Source organism: Drosophila melanogaster, chromosome X (assembly GCF_000001215.4).
Source record: "Drosophila melanogaster chromosome X".
NCBI lineage: Eukaryota > Metazoa > Arthropoda > Insecta > Diptera > Drosophilidae > Drosophila > Drosophila melanogaster.
In genome coordinates this window covers 3,673,347-3,691,705 of record NC_004354.4, presented here as the reverse complement: position 1 = coordinate 3,691,705, position 18,359 = coordinate 3,673,347, and the positions used below count along the sequence as shown (strand labels likewise).

Here is an 18,359-nt window from a genome sequence, read left to right as displayed (position 1 = left end):
CCACCACCACACTCCCCTCCCACCAGCACACACCATCCGTTAACCACCCACTCAAATTCACACCCCTCATTATTTCGATAAGCCAAATATATCCACTAATAGAGATAGATACATTTTTTGGACATTCAATGTCTACAATCCACTACCTAGACATAAAATAAATAATCACCATCCAATTGAGTAATTTCACTTTTATCAAATATCAAAAATTTGTTCTTGGTGTTTTTTTTTTTTTTTTATACATTTTAAAGACTCAAGTAGAACTATTGTAATCTATTCCCAGCGTCAATTGCTTTTGTTTAGCGCGGGTGACATTGCTCATTGTCAACTGAGACAAGAGCAAAAACAAGAGCAGTGAAGAGAGCGAGGATGAGACATGGGGGAGAAAGCCTGCGGCGCGTGGCAAATTCTATTAAATATTCAAATCGAAATCGCTTTAAGCGTCCCGAAAAACGAACAGGGAAAAAATCGCAGTAATTGACTGCGACACCCACGCAACCTCACACACTGCACGTACAACTTATTCGTGAACTCGAGAACCCAATGAATATATGCATGTACGTATGCATGTATGCATGTACGTACACATATACATAACACACGTATCCATATATAAGGTATATTGTACCTGAAACCGAAAACAGAAAACCACCCAAAAACAGGAGAACAGGAGAATAATTCCACCCCAGGGTTCGCAGTTTAAGGGCCAAGGGTCGTCATCGTATTTTCGAAAATGCCTTATAGGGTATATGGCTGATTGTCAGGCCTTCTTCGCCAGCTTTCTTGGTTGGGCTACGTGTGAAAGGAATCAAGGACAGTAGAGCCTAGCTAACACGAATTACCAAAGGGTGAAATGGAAATCAAAGAATATTTTCAATATTTCAATTCTTACAACAAAATAGTAAACTTATCTTGCAATGATAGGAACAAACCAAAAGCTGTATATTTATGCGATAGTATCTCATACTGTTTTGGCTGGGAAATTGCGATTCTTAGCACCAGTTGGTCCACTTTATTGAGGTACTTCTGTGCGCGTAAGAATCGAAACGGAATGTGCGGAAATCAAAGGGAAACCTTTGTGGGACAAAACCGGAACAGGACTCGAATGAGGGGTTGGTTGTTGCGCACACAAGAGGTGATTGAGATTCCCCATCCAATAATCACATTAAACACACTACTGAAACTCAAAAGTCAAAATGCAAAAAGTTGATAGGGAAAAGGGAAGAATTAAGCGAACAATTTAATGGAACATTTTGCGGTCGATTTGACCTAAGCTAAGAAAGATCTGTAATTTGAGAAAAAGGTTTCGAGGAAACTCAATCCTTTTTGGGCAATTTCGGGAACGGATACCTGACCTGATGACTAATCTTAACATTTTTTACTCAAAATTAAAAATATATATATATGAATATATAATTAGGGACCTTGTTTTAAACAATGCACTCAAGGCAAACAATAAATAAATTGTACAGACGGAAACTACAAAATAAAATTAAATAAAAGCTCTCTGTGAAAAACAGGCAAAAGAAAGTGTAATCCAAAAGAAGGAAGCAACAGACAACAATAACAACAAAAAGTTCTTGCTTCCCCGTGATTTTGAAAGCTCTCTTTCCTTGGGGTTTTCCTCTCTTTCAATGATTGCTCTCCCTCCCACTCTACGCACTTTCTTTACATTTCCTTTGCGATGACGGTTTTCGTCATGTGTTTTTGTTGCTAATTTTGAAATGAAGAGTGATGAAGCGTGCAAAAAATGAAGAAAAAAATGTTTGCCCGTTTAAAAATAGAAAACGAAAATCACTCGCGTTTGCAAATTATTTCCCTTAGTTTTCTTTCATTTTCTGTAACATTTAATAGATTTAATTTAAACTCAAATTCAGTATATAATTTAAAAATCAATTTTGTTCATTGCATTTCGGTCAAGTAAGAATAAAAATCCAATAAGAAAACATGCAGGGTTGTGAGGTATTCTAGATTTACGATAGCATATTAAACGAATGCATTATTTCTTGTTGCCCACGAAAAATAATTTTTTTTTTAACTTATTTTTAAATTTAACTCAACACCCACACACACGCACGATTAAATAATAAAGCTGACACTTATCACGAATACCCATACAATATTATTATTTAACTTGTTTTTTCTTATATTTTCAAATACTTTGTTATCTTTTATAAAGCACTTGCACAAACTTGGTTGACAACTTAAAAAAAATACGCGTACTTTTTGTTTCCTTTTTTTAATAACTATTTAAGTTTTTTGAACTGACGCAACTTTCAGAGTGTGACGTCTGCGGCGACGGCGACTGCGACGCGCACCCTACGGCAAAAAAACGTAAAATGAAATGGAATGAACGGAACGCAAAGCGAACGACTGAAAATGCCAAGGCAGCAGAAGAGAGCGCAAGAGTGGAACGGCGTAAGAGAGCCCAAAGAGAGCCGCATATTGAATGTGTGTGTGGGCGAATGGCGTGCCTAGCGGGACAGCAGAAAAAAGCACGCGCTCAGTGGAGTGGTAAAATTCTTCTTGTTTTTGTTATTTATGTGTGCATGGCAGATGGCTTGGAGAAAAAATAAATAAAACACAAAAGCGAAAGAAACCCCACCCTCTCTCTTTCACACACACACTCTCGAAAAGGGCACATGCTAAAACAAAGCCAAAGCAAAACAACATCAAATATAAAAAGCTGAAGAACGGGTCTCTAAACAAAAAGTACTGCGAACTATCTATGTATATAAACTACACAAAAAAAGAACAGTATTTGGTATGACAAGGCGAGCCTAGGTTTCAAATTAAATTTAATCTACATACGGGCAATATCGGTTGCATATAAACAAAAACAAACAAACAAACAGACACTCTGTCAGGCGATAACATCAAAAAACTACTTGAGAACGCAAAGCAAATGGGGGCAAAACGCACAAAAACAACAAAGCCAAATTAAGTTGAGCGAATGAAAAAACAAACAGTTGACAAAATGGATAAAAATATAGGAACAAAGACAGCAGGGTAAATTTATGCAACAATAATTGAAAAGTCTCTAAAAACCATATAAATAAAAGCAAAATTCAAAGACAAAAAATAGCAAAGCAACAAAACGTTCACCATGAAATACTGAGACAAAGCAAATGAAAGAAAAACAACACACGCACACTAGCAGAAAACTTTTCGTTTTGCACTTTAAACCCAAATATTACGCTCACTATTTACCGTTAGAATTATTAACCACTCTGCTGATGCTGCTTCTCTTCTTGGTCTTGTTTCTGCTTCTTCGTTTGTGGTTGCACTTAAACGTGAAAAAAAAGTAAAGGCAAGCTGAGGTTTCTTTTGTAAATTTTTCTAGCTTTTTTTCTTGTATATATTTTCTGTTTCGGTGACGGATTCGGATTCTTGTGTTTTTCTTAATTCTCGTATCTTATTTATTGTTTCTTGTGATCCTACCCGACGAATGCAATGACAGAAGCAAACTAAATGCGGCCGCCGTTCAATTTTAACTTTGCCAGCTCGACTGCGCTGCCTCTGCCGGCGTCGCAGCCGCATCATTCGCAAGGCACACGAGTGCAGCCATAAGAGAGCTGGCGAGAGAAAATACGCAAAGAGAGTGCCGTGAAGAGAGCGCACGTGACGCGCAAATATAACAGCGGTCAATCACATAGCAACACACAACTAAAATTTCGTTTTGTAATGCCCGTCTTAAACTCAACTTTACAGTTCCTTCTTTCATTTCATCTTGAAATGGCTTACATTATAAATACTGCTGTGTTGGAAAATAGGATCTTTTACCATTCGCTACATATTTAGGTGACCATGTCTAGATGTTGGTGCTGTTGTATGTGTTTGTCCGTTTGTTGCTGTTGCTCTTGATGCGCTTGTGCATAGCGAAACAGGAAGATAGTAACAATAATAACAAGAGCGCAGCCTAATTGTCAATTCAGCTTTTTCCCGTTAGATCTGTCTTTTTTGTAAATCAAATTACGGAAAGGACAAATATGAAAACAGGGGGCAGATATATAAGAAAATATTTTCGCATAGCACATACAAATATCGAAGGAGTTACAAACATAAATATTCGAACTTTATCATATAAAATTGCAGATATACATACATATGTACATTCTTGAAAAAAAATTTGAAAACACTGTTAATGGTCTACAGGGCTGGTCCAAGCAAAGAAACCCAAGAACATTACAGTCAACCAACAAACAAAATAATAATAATTAATTATTGGCACCTGTATACATATAAAATCATTTTTGTTGGGATCACCCTAAGATGCTGCAAAGGCTCTCTTCTTTTTCTACGCTCGCCTGGGCGCCACATTCTCTTTCGCATTCTCATTTAGATTGTCATTCGCATTTTCTGCTATTCCTACCCGCTGCTTCCTACCCCCACTGCACACCGCTCCCGCTCTATCCGCCCTTGCAGTAACACCATCTCTGTCGCAGTCGACGTCGCTGCCACTGTAAATGCATCGTTTCATGCACATATGTATGTAGATATACAGTGGACATTGCCTAAAAGCAAATCTACCTGTAGGTCGAAAAATAAGTTCTTAAAGTTAACTACAGCTTTGATCAGTATATGGTTCTGTAGTTCTGAGCTACGTGCACAAAGTTTCATCCTGAACAGTTTTTGGTCATTAGGGTCGGGTTTGCCTCATTGTAGCCCCGTTATCGATTCACTCTCTTCTTTCCCAGCACATCGCGATGTGTGTACTGTAGTTTCTTGCTCACGTTGCTCTCGGTGGTGGTGTTGCTGATGTTGCTGGTGTGTTGTATTGGGACTTTTGTTATTGTTATGATGCGTCGACGTCGGCAATTTCGAAACGTGCTGGCATTTGTGTGGAACGGAACTTGTTTTGATCTGCATGGCCAAGCTCTTAGTGTCCAAAAAAGCTGGGCCCCGGGCAAAAGTTGCAGCGTGCCACAGCAGCAACATCGCCTAGCAAACTGTTTGTTTTCATAATTTCCCTTCTGGAAGAGGCTGTGCATTTGGGTAGCATGGTGGGTGAGGGGCGGGGCAGCAACAATGTTGCCGTCGCAGCAACAACACAACAATTGCCGAGGGTTCATTGTACTTTTTTGGATCTCTGTGTTTGCCTCCACTCCCGCCCATTTCCCTCCTTCCTTGTTCATCGCCCCCTTCCTGTGCCACTGCTTTATCATCTGCGCTTTGCTTTAGCTTTTGGTCAGCACGCATTTCTAGGTCAAAATTTACAATTTCGGATTTTGTTTTTCTTTCCAGCCCTCTGGAAGGAACATTAAAAAAAACTGTTTTCGGAATCTCATTAGAATTTTAAGTGCTTAATTAATTGTTGAATCTTTTTAACCCCAAAACTTTTTGCAAGCTACTCATATAAAGTGTACTTGTGGTTTAAAATCTTAAAAAAAAAAAATTTCAAAACCTACCACTCCTCCGTAATCCACCACACTGGTCCCAGGTATTGCTAAATGATATTAAGAGACTACATTTGTTGACTGCAGAATCTCCGAAGAGTCCTTAAGCTTACATTTGTATGTATGTATGTACATTGTATGTTTTTCTAGGCATTTAGAAAAACACCAATATTTTTAAACTATAATTGATGGCACTCCAGAAGAACTCTTCTTGTTATCGTTTTCTGATTTAATTCAACTGGATTCACTTGGACTAGGACAAAAAAAAAAATACAAAAACTTGTTTTGCTCGCTCCAAATCTTTTTCTTTAGCACTTCTTCGGGAATTCTTCTCAGCCCTCTTGAGTTCTTTTCCCCCACCTCTGCAATTCTGCTGGTGCCGCTTGTTTCCTTTGGAAGCTACGAAGAGGCTAACAAAAAGGAAGGCGCAAAGGGACATAAACAACGGAGGCCTGAAGAACGGGAAGGGGCAGGTGCAATGCAAAAAAGAATAAGTTCAAAGTGCATGACGTCGCGAAACGGAAATCAAGTCCAAAGTGGAAGAGGTGGAGAGAAAGGCGAGACAAGCTCTAATTGGAGTTCGATACGCACACAAACGTAGTGGCAGGAAGAAGAAGCAGAGCGAAAAGCAGCGTGGGCGATTTGACGAGGGGAGAGTGAGCTTGCAGAAAACCGGGTGAGCAGAGAAATAGAGCGAGAGGGCCAGCCTTAACAGGATGACGAAAGAGAGCGTAAAACGAAAGGAAAATGCGACGCAAAAAAATAAGGCGCAGGTGCTATGCCAGGATGTTATAATGTCTGTGTGTTTGTGTGCGTGAGCAGGAAAAGGTGGGGAAAAATCAGAGCAGCACCGACAAAATTCGACATTCAAAAGGAATTTGAACAGATATTTTGAAAAGCCCTTTGAAATTAATAATAAACATCTCTTCAGCAAAACCACTAATTATGCCATGATTTTCATTGTATCCTCAGAAATTCGAATCGGAACTATTATATTATATATAAGTTGTAAGGCAATGGACTTAAAGAGAAAGTTTGATCATATTCGAGTTGTTTTTAAATTAGTATAAAGGGTATCAGGAGAATTGAAAATCAAAAACAAGCTGCAAATGGAAAAAACCGGAAGACAATCGCTCAAAAGCGACGGCGCAGCAAGCGAAGAGAGCCAAGGGAAGCGCCAAGCAGCACGAAAACCGGGCTGAAAGGAGCGAAAGAGAAGGCGAGAAAACAAGTGAATGAAAACCGGAGAGTCGGACTATTGAAAACAACAATAACAGTGCAACAATTTGTTACCGCAACATGTTGATACAAAGAGAAGCAGATAGTGAGGAGAGAACAAGAAAGAGAGAGCAAGCTGTCCTGGGCATCCTTCATTCACATTCACGACTTACACGACTTTGGAACCCAGCTTTACTCCCCCCCTCCCACCGCACAATCCTTCAGCTTCAGCAGCTCATAAAGTTGCAATTAAAGCCAAAAATTTAAAAATATAAGCGCAAAATAAAATGTACGTGGCATACATTATCAGTTAACAGAGTGTATTTTGTTAGTTTACATCAAATTGTTTTTACTATATGTCCGATTTGTGAGTTCTTAAGATTGGTTTTATTTTGCTAGTATTCTTTTGAACACAACTGTACACAAAGATTCAACCGAACTTCATAGCCCCTGCAACATTTTACCCTCCTAACCTCTTAACCCTTGTGTGTCATTGCAACCACAGAGCGCATTAAGAAAGCCATCTATTTGCATTTGTCGCCTGGGCCAAGGGCTCATTAATCGACTTTTGGCTAGAGGATGTGGAATGCGAGAGGGTTCTAGATGGTGCAACATGCACGTGTTTGTGGCACCACCCACATATGTGGTCAGAAAGCAATTAAGGACGTTACAAGTGGAAATGAGCTTTTTCGGCTATAATAACGCCTTATTGCAGTATTAAAGAGAAGTTAAAGGATTCATAATCGCTTTCTAACCAATTACAAAAAAAAACGTATATAGGTAAGAAATGAATTTCAATGCGAGTCTTAATCAAACAGTTTTCCTCTTATTAACAACATTTTTCCAACTAAAACAACCAACTTTAGCTAAGAAGAAAATAGTAGGACTTTTGTATAAGGTACTGTCATACATATTCCATTATGTGCATGTGATATATATACAATATATATATAATATTTGGATGAGTTTTTACTTAAAAAAAAAACGACTAAAATTGAATCCCCTTTTTATCCCCTTCAATACCTTTATATAAGCCCACATAACGACTAACTAACTTGAATAAAAAATGAATAAAGCCCACGAAAATCGTTCAGTTGGCAACAAATCACACAAAAATGCGTGCCAAAAAGTGTTTTACTAAACAAAAAAAATAAAGTGTGCGGATGTACAACGTGGCGTATGAGTAATGCAACCCTCCTCTCTCTTTTTTGGCCTTTCCTTTCTGTAGCGCCCATGTAGGTACATACATATGTACATATGCACGTATGAATGTATGTACATACGTATAAAACCCAACAAATGCAGGCAAAACAAGTGCCGAGTTACGATGCAAGTGTTTTTACTTCTGGCATTCCAGAAAATTTCAATTATTAAACAAAAAGCAAGAGTACACAAAAAAAAAAAGGGTGGAAGACTAGAGTGACAGACAGGTAGCCCAAAGCGTAAGAAAACCCCTTATACCCTTACGGTATAGCCAACGGGTAGCCAAATAGTTAAGAAGTGTATTTTTAAAATTTGTGATGATTCTTCTATTAATACCACAGTCTGTTTTATTCGGGCTTTCAGCTGCTACTTAGTTGAAATAAGCCAAATGACCTACTGTCTTAAATAGAAAATAAGTGTATTTGGAAAATCAGCTTACCCAATAACTGCAACCAAAAGGCGAAAATAATGCCAACTGACGAGAAGAGTCGTCTTTAAATTGGCTGCTCTTCTGCTTCTTCTTTATCTTCCGACAGCTGTAATGCGAAAAAGAGACGACGAATGAGCAAGTGCACATGAAATATTTACAAGTAAGAACAAACAAAAAAAAAAAACAGGAGTAACCAAACACTTTTGATAACCCCCAAAGGCGACAGCTGGTTGCAAGCCCCAATCCACCTCTTCATGCTGCAAAAAACGAAGGCAAACGAAATCTAAATTGAAGGAAGCCAACAAAGCAGCCAAAAAAAAAAAACGGAAACCCCGCAAATCCTGCCTGAAAGAAAAATTTCAACAAGAATGTGGTGGGGCGCCAAAGGGTTAATCATCAATCAGATGGAAGAGAGCAGCTTCGTAATCGCGCCATAAATCAAAGGAAACGCGAAATTTCCAATGAGCTGCTCGATTTAATCTTAAACTTACATACTACACAAAAGATAAGATATAAAGTACATACATAGAGATATGTACCTGCAATATATGAGAAACAAGGGCAATAATGTTGCGTTTTAAATATGTATGTTTCATTTCGGGATTCAGAATTTACTTCACAATTCATTGGGCAAAACAAGCAGTTTTCCTGGAGATTATTCGCTCGCAAAAAACCTTCAAATTGTTCCTACAATGCGACGACTTTCAATTGAATGCAACGAATATCGCATGAACTTGACAGGTCAACTTATTCGCCCTCTCTCGCTCTCGCTCTCTCTCTCTCTCTTTCTTTACATAGCCCCGTCTCGCTCTGGCGCAGTGCGTCGGTGCATTAGTGTGTGTGAATGCAGTTTTCGAGACTATATATAGCCGCTTGATTGACGGACTGACTGACTGATTGCCCAGCCACTAAGCCCTGACTCTGACTCTGCCGACTTTGATTATATGGGCTTGCACCATCATCAATGTCTGATTGTTGTTGCTCACGTGTTGTTGTGCTTTCGGTACTATGCGGGCCTACGGCACAGTGGTCCCGGCTGCAACAAAATGATTTCGATTTAAATACAGTAAGTATGTATGTAGATATGTATGTACATATACATATGTATGTATATGTCTTCATATGCATATCAAATCTGATTGCTTCACATTAGTTAGTATAGTTCTTAGCATGAGTAATTTTCTGACGAATCACATGATTTCGATCCATTGTACTTGTTATTTAGCTGTTGTTACGTTCACCATTTACATTGCACACCAGCGCACACTGGCGAATGCAATCGGCCTTTGGTTGTGTGCGTGTTTGGACATGTTTGCTGCACATGGAAAGTAAACGATGGAGAGCAATGCGGAGAATCGGAGAGCGACAGCGTGCAGCGGAGAATTGCGGAGGCAACGATATGCAACTTTTATGCCACATTTCATGCATAATTTTCGCTTTGCTTTATGCATTTAAGCCCCCAGCACCACCACCCCCTCCCTTCCCCTTTTATTTCATTTTCTAGTAACGCCCCTGCACGTTTGCCACCCCCTTAATTTGAGTGCGACATTTAACATTGAAAACGAACGTTGACATAAATGCAATCAGCACGCGCTGAAAGCGAGCAAGAGATGGAAAATGGAGAAGAGCGAGAGATGAAGAGTTTGGTGGGTGGGGCGTTGATGCGGTTTTCCACGTCATTCCGATTCAGTCTGCAATTCACCACACACGGGTATTTTCGAATCATCGAAAGTAAGGCACTGAATTAAACTAGGAAAACTTATCTCAGCTCTCGATATCATCAATACCATGATGGTTGGGGGTGGGGTTTTAAATGAGATGAGAGCAGTCTTAACTTAATTAAATTCCGGGTAAATATAGCAAAAGTCTTCTGTGGAAAATATAAAAAAGCCGATGCAGTCTTCATGCTGCGCTGCTGCTCTTCTTGTTGTCTTCTTGAAACCTCTTATTCTGGTTCTGCTGCTCTTGCTTTTTTCCTCGTAGTGCATTTGCATGCATAAATCAATCAAGCTGAGTGTTTGCCCACACGCACATACATATGTATGTATGTACATACTCATATGTATATTTGTATGTACATATGTATGTACATATATGTGTGTAGGTAAAAAGAAAAAAGGGCGCAGAACCGCCCATTTCGCCCCTGCTTTCCGAAACCCTTTGCACTCTGACCCGAGTGACAAAAGCGCTCGAGTGTAAAATGCAGCGCCCACTTTTCGGTTGGCCAAGTGAAACGACGTCTGATGTCGATGACGATGGTTTCTGGGCTCTGTCACATGTGCAAACAAGAAAGAAGCTAGCCGAAGCGTATATACCCTTGCAGTTATCAAAATATATGTATGTATGTAGATATAAAGAAAAAAAAAGAGCACAGCAAGAAGACTTTTGGAATGGTTTCATTACATAGGTAGCTTTAAAACTGAGAGACTAGTATGTCGATTCGTCTTTTAATACTGATCAAGAACAAATATCTTCTAATTGTAAAATGCGCTATAATTTTTTTTTTTGCGGGGCTCAAGAACTTAACTCCCTCATGCTTTTTTGCCCTGTTTTCTGTTAAGATTTTTTTCGCAAGACGTGAGCAAACACTTTTCTCTCTCTCTCTCTCAGGCTGTTCTTGTTGTTTTGTTTTTATCAACAAAGTATCTTCGTTTTTTTCATTTTCCCCACAAGGTGAACATGTGTGTGTGTGTGCGTAATCAGAGTGCCGCACTCTAATTAGCAGCAAACAAATTTCCAAAGTGGCGAAACCTGGGAGGGGGCTTGTGCCAAAGAGGGTTAATTGGGGATGAGGGGGTTGCACTTTGTGCTGTTTTCAACTTTTCACTTTCAAAACGCTGTCTCGGCCGCTGCTTCTTCTTTCCGGGCACATGATATGGCAGGGTAAAGCAAAAGTCGTTCGGCTTCGTAAGCCGATACAAAAACGTATTGAATTCGTCGAGTTCGTCAGCAGTACGGATAACCTTTGATCGGTGCAAAAAGTAATTTTCTTGTTGATGGAAAGAAAGTAGCTTCAGGTTACACATATGCCATATCTTAAGGGTAGATTTAATCACCAAAAATGGCACATTTTAATATTATAAATTCGAAAATGTATTTGTGCAGTCCACTTTGGATTTTCCCAAGCAGAATGCACTGGCCTTTAGCTTCAGCTGATCCACGCACACCAATGTCAGAGTGCAAATACACACACAAGCAAAACAAAGCAAAGACTTATCAGGCGAAAAAAAAAGATAAAGATAAAGGGAATCAATGAGCGGGAGAGCGAGAGAGAAAGAGAGATTAAGAGCTGAATGAGGGCGTATTTTTCCTTCTCCTTCAGCCTCTTCTTCCTCGTCGTCTTTTTCTTTAGCCTGTTCTTTCTTTTGATTTCATTTTATTTTTTTTTTTTTTGCTTTTTTCATGCATTTTTATTTTACTTTTTTAAGGCGGAAGCATAATCAGCAAATGTGTCTTAGATGCTGTTGTTGTTGTTGTTGTTCGCGGTGATAAGACAGCAAAAACAACAGAGAGTGGGGATTACGGTGGCAAAAAAGGAGGAGAAAGAAGCCCGTTGAGAATCTTTACATGCTCTCGTATTTTCTCATTTTTCCTTTCAGACTTTCAGGGCCAAAAGAGTGAAACATAAGGAGCTCTATAAAGATGTATACCACTCAATTCGGAAAAGCATTATAGCGATAAGTTTAATATGGAAATACATTAATTTTAAACTAACATTATTTTAGAAAATGATTACTACATATTGCTTAAAACACTCACATTCGATGAATACGCCAACTAAAACTAGGGTAGCATTTCAAGCCATGCCAAAACAGGGCAATACTGAAAAAGTTTACAGTAAACTTGGCTTTCAGGCAGTTTGTCTTTGGCCCAGGGCATTTTTTTTTTTGCAAATAGTGGGACGGTGGGTTGGAAAAAGGGGTTAGTGGAGGGGGGGGGGGGTTTTACCGGGGATAAACACAGTGGGGAGCCACTAAAGTGCCCAACTAATTGGAATTTGGCACGTTCAACCAGTTTGCCACTTTACCGAGTTCATTTTCCTCTTCGCTGGCGTTTCTCTATTTTCCTGCTCTTCTCGTTTATTTTGGCGCAAGAGGAACTTGTCAAACAGTGTTTCGCACAGTGTAAAATATAGTAATCTAATTTCCAGCACATTGAATATAAACTGCATAACTTGACTATCTTTATTTGGTATTTAATTCAATTTATTTGTTGGTAGTTGTCAACGCATTTATTTGAAACCTACAATGTAGATTAATATGCATAGTAACCTTGAAATGCGCTCTTTAATGTGCATTTGTAGAAATACATATACGCTTATCAAGTCGTAAAACACTGCCTTTTATCACAACCCACAGAATTTCTTCTTTCACTATCAGTCGCCTTGTTCCTTTTAGTTTCGATGATTATCGAAATGTTTGAAATACATTTGGGAGGCACCTCAATAACTTCTCCTATCAATTCCATTATTTGAAATTTCTACTAAATATTCGTCTTTGGCTTATCGTCTTTACGGAAAATACATTTAGCTGAGTCCAAATTACAAAAAAAAAAAAAAAAATAGATTCAATAAATATGTTTGAGCAATTTTATAATGTTTGATAGGAATTCTGTAAATAGGGCTAAAAATAAATGCAAACCCGAAATTGAGCTCAAAATTGAAGCAATTAGCCAATAAAGAATGCGTAGATAAAGGCAGACATTGACAATGATCAGGCGTAAAATGAAAATTAATTAACTGAGACGCATGAAAAACAATATCAAAGTGCAGTCACCGCCTTTCTCTCATTCTCCATTTGCGTTTGCTCTTGATTTTTGTCCCACTGCATTGGACATTGCGCATACGTCATGTTGACATCGCAGCATCTTGATTTATAATTTATGCTGCCGTTTGTCATCTATTCATAACTGGTTAGTACATTAGTTTTTAGAAAATAAGCTTATTTAGCAGCATTTCGAGATAAATGTCAAGTAACATTGACTTGGATGCTAGCAAATAACAAAGAAGGGGTAAAGAGAGGGGCGATAGCTTGCATTTGCCATCAGAAGCAAAAACAAACGTTTTACGAAAGTCACAAAACCACAGTCTCTCCTCTCCCTCTCTCACTCTCTCTCTCTCTTTGCTACCAACTCTCTTGCGCCCCAATTCAACACTCCCCACACGCAGGCACTGTTAATTACAGAGCGTTCGCTTTGATTATGACAGAGGTTGAAGAAGAGGAAGCAGCAGGAAAGAAGAAGAGCAGATTAAGCGGCCTTTTAAGAACTCAACTATGCTCTACACATACAAATGTCTACGAAGTTTTAAAATATTTAATGAATCTCTTTTGTTAAATAATACCTAATTACTGTTTTATATTATTTTTTATACACATAATATATATAATATATAATATGTATATATATAATATTACGATAATACGACAGCAATGGGTTCTAATAGAAAAGGCGGGAGTGCGCTAGCCCAAAATGATATCGGAAATTCCCACCGTGTATCTGAAATAACTTCAATTTTTTCTCACCATGATTCATCTGCGGGCTTTAAGCGCTTCTCAAAAGCAATGTAGCGTATTCAAATTGTACACGTAGCCCCAAAACACACACAGAGATCCAGCCTCTCTCGTTTACTCCCTCCCCGCTCTCTCTTGAACCAAGTGCAGTCATGTGCATGCATTTATGACCTACAATAATAAGCGTCAGGCGTTGGCAGCGTGCACAAGCGAGACGGCTATACGAGCTTGCTGAGGCGAAGAGGAAAGAGCGACGCGAGTGGGTGGCTCAAAAGAGCGTGGGAGGGTGGAAGAGGGAGTGGGTGTTTGTGTTATCACTGTGTTGTCTTTACCGCTATTTCAGCTTCGCCTAAATCACGCGACACAAAAACAAAAACAAGAGAGAGAGAGAGAAAAAAGGAGAGAACGAGCATTTGTATTTTCTCTTTGCTTTTGTACTTGCGTGTGTGCATTTTGGGGTGTTGTCATTGCAAATGCAAAATGCAGATGTCGCTCTCTCTCTTTTAAGAGAGACAATACTTAGTCATAGATTTTTTACATTGCTAGCTGGTTTTTTGTTTCAGTTTGTAGGGCTTAAACAATTTCTGTGATATTCTGCAAAACGTCCGCTTGCAGCTTTAATTATTATTCTATCCTACTTGGTTTAACTATGCTATAAAATATTTAATTCAATTGCTTTAGGTTGTTCCCTCTATTTTATTTCTGTGATAGCTTGTAATTTAACTTAAATTTAACTTATTTCGCTCTTATCTTTAAGCGCTCTTCGTCCTCTCTTTGAAGGAACCATTACTCTTGAAGCATTAACTCTTCAGCGCTCTCTTCTTTCCGCTCTTTGCTAAGCTCACGTGTCAGCTTTAGTTTGTTTGCCTTTTTTTCTTGTGCCAAACCAAAAGCTGCCACGCAAACGAGGGAGAGCCCTCTCTTTTGCTCTTCAACCGTCTTCCTCGCACTGTAATTGCTTTCCCTCTTTATATCTCTCTTTGCATGTTTTCTTGTGTTCAATGACTTGGCTGACGTGTTTACTGGTTTACCTTTTGTTGTTGTCTTCGTTTCATTTCTTTTTCGATTTGGTTTTAGCTTTGCACGCTGCTTTGTTATTGTTGTCGCTGATGTCAGATACAAAACTTACACACACACTCACCCACACATTCATCGAGGCATGTGCACATTGTGAAAAATATAGACTCTCTATCCCGCTCTTCTTTTCTTATTCTCTTTCTCTTTGCAGGTCGAACAATGGTTGACAGTAAACAGTAACACAAGTTGATGAAAATAATTGTATAATTAAATTGAGTGTAAAGAATTTTTACAAATAAAAACGATTCCTTAATAAAAAAACAAAATCAATGTGAACAAACTAATAAAACAACCAACTTTTGGTTTACGCTAATATAATAAAACATCAACATCATTCTATACCAAAAACCAAAGAATTTTTAATGTGACGCAAGTACCAAAAACAATTTAAAAATTCAGAGTGCACTAGACAAAAACAAAAATGAAGAGAAAAATAGAAAAAAAAGATTGCTAATTTGTGTGCTGAAAATGTATGACAACGTTGACATTGAAAATGTGACAAAAATAATTATTTATAATTTTCGGCAGTTTGCTGTTGGTTTTTGTTGATTAATATTTAACAAGCGTGTGGGAAAATTGTATACTTAGAATTTCCTTTGAAGAAAGCATGAAAGCAATTCTTCAGTTATGAGTTTCCATTTTTTACAGCTTTATTTTCAATTCTAGAAAATTCAATTATTTTCAAATTATATTAGTGATACATCGTAGTTGCATTTTAGTCATGCAACAGCATAAGGAAACCTGATAAAAAATATTGATTACACAATTGCAGCAAACCGCTTTGTGATTTTTTTTTTTTATAAATTGTACTTTCTTCCATAAGCTATTAAACTGAATTGAAAATCATTTAGTTCAACGCTTGTCTTCCATTCAAATACACACAATAAGTTTTTTTTTTTTTTACTAATTTATACAGACACCTGCACTTCGTTATTTGAAATTGTGTGATCATTACTCACTATTCAGCTTATCAGCATTTCGCTTTACCTAACTTTTGTTATAGTCAGCGGGCCATTCGGCTCTCCAATCTTAGCCCCACGAATACCACTTTTCTCTCTACGAACAAACAACAAGTGCCCTTTAGTCTGTGGCTGTCACTAGTGACTAATACCACCCCCCCCCCCCCGCTCCACCCTGTACAAAACCGCCCCATAAAATGAGACCCTGTTACAACGCCTCTGCTTGCAGCGCTGCCGGCGTCGCTGACGTCAGCGGCGTAATAAAGCAATAAATTGCAATGTTAACTGAAGGGATTAAGACGGAAACCATTAATGTAATATAAATGTATATACTAGGCTTTCATACTGTTTGAACTGTTTAAGGTGACTAATTAAATCAACTACCCAAACCTAGTTCAAAACTTATTTACTTACTGATCGGATCGACAAACCTACATCTATATCTTCTCTATACATACATACATATACATACATATGAACAAAGACAGTTATCGTAAGGGTGATAGCAACACAGACCTATGCGCGCCAAATTAAAATCGAATTAATTTTTGCAGCCGCCAAATAACTTTTAATGTTGAAATAATTGCAATTGTTAGCTTGAAAAAATTCGACTTTTTGCTTTAGTTGTTTGTGGTTTATTTATTTTTGTCGTTTTTTTTGTGTCTCAAGGTTTTTCGGTTTTCCAGTTCGTTATATAATGATCGTAACTGAACTCGTTTTGGTTCCTTAATGTATTTATTTAATTATTTTGTAAATAATCTTGCATTTGTATCTTAAGGTTATGTAATTAGCTACATACATACATACATAGATTAATATCCCATTCAGTATGGGTTGTGCATTTTCTATCTGATATCATCAGGTGGCGCCATCTGTCGGCATTCCGTTGTGTTATCTTTAATTGCAAGTTAGTTTGTATGATTAAATTGAATGTTCTTGTCTGTAATTTTCATATTTGGATTAATGTGAAAGACTCCATCTGTTAGGTAGCTTAAGCCCTTTTTTATTTTTGTACTTTCACCACCCACAAACCGCAATAAATTAGCAATGTTATGTATTTTGTTGCTATTGCTTGTTGCTTTTTCATTGTTTTTACACATTTATTGGGGTTAAGGCCTTCTTGACTGGCCATCACCTTTTGTTTTTATTTATTATTATATTGTTGTTGTGCTGCTTTTTGCATATTTTTGTACATACATACATACATATGCACTATTTTTATTTGTTGTGAATTTTTGTTTCGTTTGCTTGTTTGGTTTCTTATTTTGAAAACCAGCAAAATACTACGTAAAAACGATTTCACTTTTTGTTTAAATGGGGGCGTGAACATTGCCAAAAGTTAAAAAATATGAATATCTACATACTTACATATGTATGTATATGTGCATATACATATAGGGGCCTTTTGCATTAATAATAGCGGTAAATAGATAAATTATTTATGAGTGCTGATGATGCAAAACATAAATAGATAATCTGCATTTAATGTTGAACATAATATGTATACATACTTGCTATTAATACATAATTTCAGATACCAAAAATCAAAGGCGTCTTATTCGTTTAAGAATTCTTCCCATTAACAAGCGAATTCGCAAACTCTATTTGTTTTTTTGTTGAAAAGAAAATTTGCTCTTCTTTGTGATATTTGTTGTATATTTTTTCTTCCCCATTTCGCATTGCAGGCGTCTCAGTTTCGCTTTTTCCGTCTTATACTCGCAGAACTCTCAAGGTCATCAGCGCATGCGAATTTTATTTTTTTGCACTCTGTTGTTGTTCTTATTTTGTTTGTTTGAGAGTGTGCGAATATTTACTGGCAAAAAAAAAAGAAATAAATTGTGGGTTTGCTGGGTACGCGAAGGGATCCCGGTGGCTGGGCGATAAAGTTGAGCGACCCTCCTTAGCAACACGTGTGGCCAGCCCTCTCTTTCTAGTCAACTATTTACGTTTCTCTCTCTCTCTCTGCATGCTTGCACTTGTGTGAACAGCACTGCATTGCACAATTGCAATAAAAACTTAAAAACAGTTGTAGGATTTTTTGACAATTATTTCTGGCTTTATAAGTTAGCTAGGAGTGCTTGGATGCAGTGGAGGATAGATACATATATACATTCATATATAGTTGCACATAGCCAGTGCAGCCTGTAACTGCAAGGTTTTCTCCACTCTATCTTCCTCCTCTCGTTCATCATTTTGCACTTTGTTTTGCCAACGTGAGCCAAGTCGCGTTGACAAAACCCAAGAAAAAAGTCGAAACACAAACAAGCAAACGCAATTGTATTTATCATTTCAGTTTTGTTTTTTATTGCATACAACTGAAGCCTCCCCCAATCAAAAGCAAGTCAATGCGAATAAATATACTTATAGATTAAGGCGTTTAACAAAATAAATAACTTCTAGATCCATTTGCAGATGTTTTTATTCGATCTTTTAAGCCCAAACATTTCAAACAATTCGGGATCACATGATATAATTCGACTTTCGCACATAAATATGTGTACAGTGATCACTCGTAAAAAGAACTCATTGATGTTATTCTATACATACATATATTATTATATTTTAT

At 37.8% G+C, this 18,359-nt stretch overlaps 1 protein-coding gene across 10 annotated transcripts in view; it reads right to left on the bottom strand.

The window, feature by feature from the left end:
- Mnt overlaps positions 1-18,359 on the bottom strand; it is a 29,872-nt gene that overhangs the window by 9,967 nt on the left and 1,546 nt on the right. For 4 of the 10 annotated variants that reach the window (NM_001258583.2, NM_001169182.3, NM_166984.3 and 1 more), the window contains exon 1: positions 3,211-3,471. The gene's annotated coding sequence lies outside the window, so the exon portion shown is untranslated. Of the gene's footprint in view, positions 1-2,223; positions 2,344-3,210; positions 3,472-8,256; positions 8,354-18,359 lie in introns of those variants that run through there. The other 6 variants (NM_001297913.1, NM_001258584.2, NM_130715.4 and 3 more) reach the window with 3 other exon arrangements.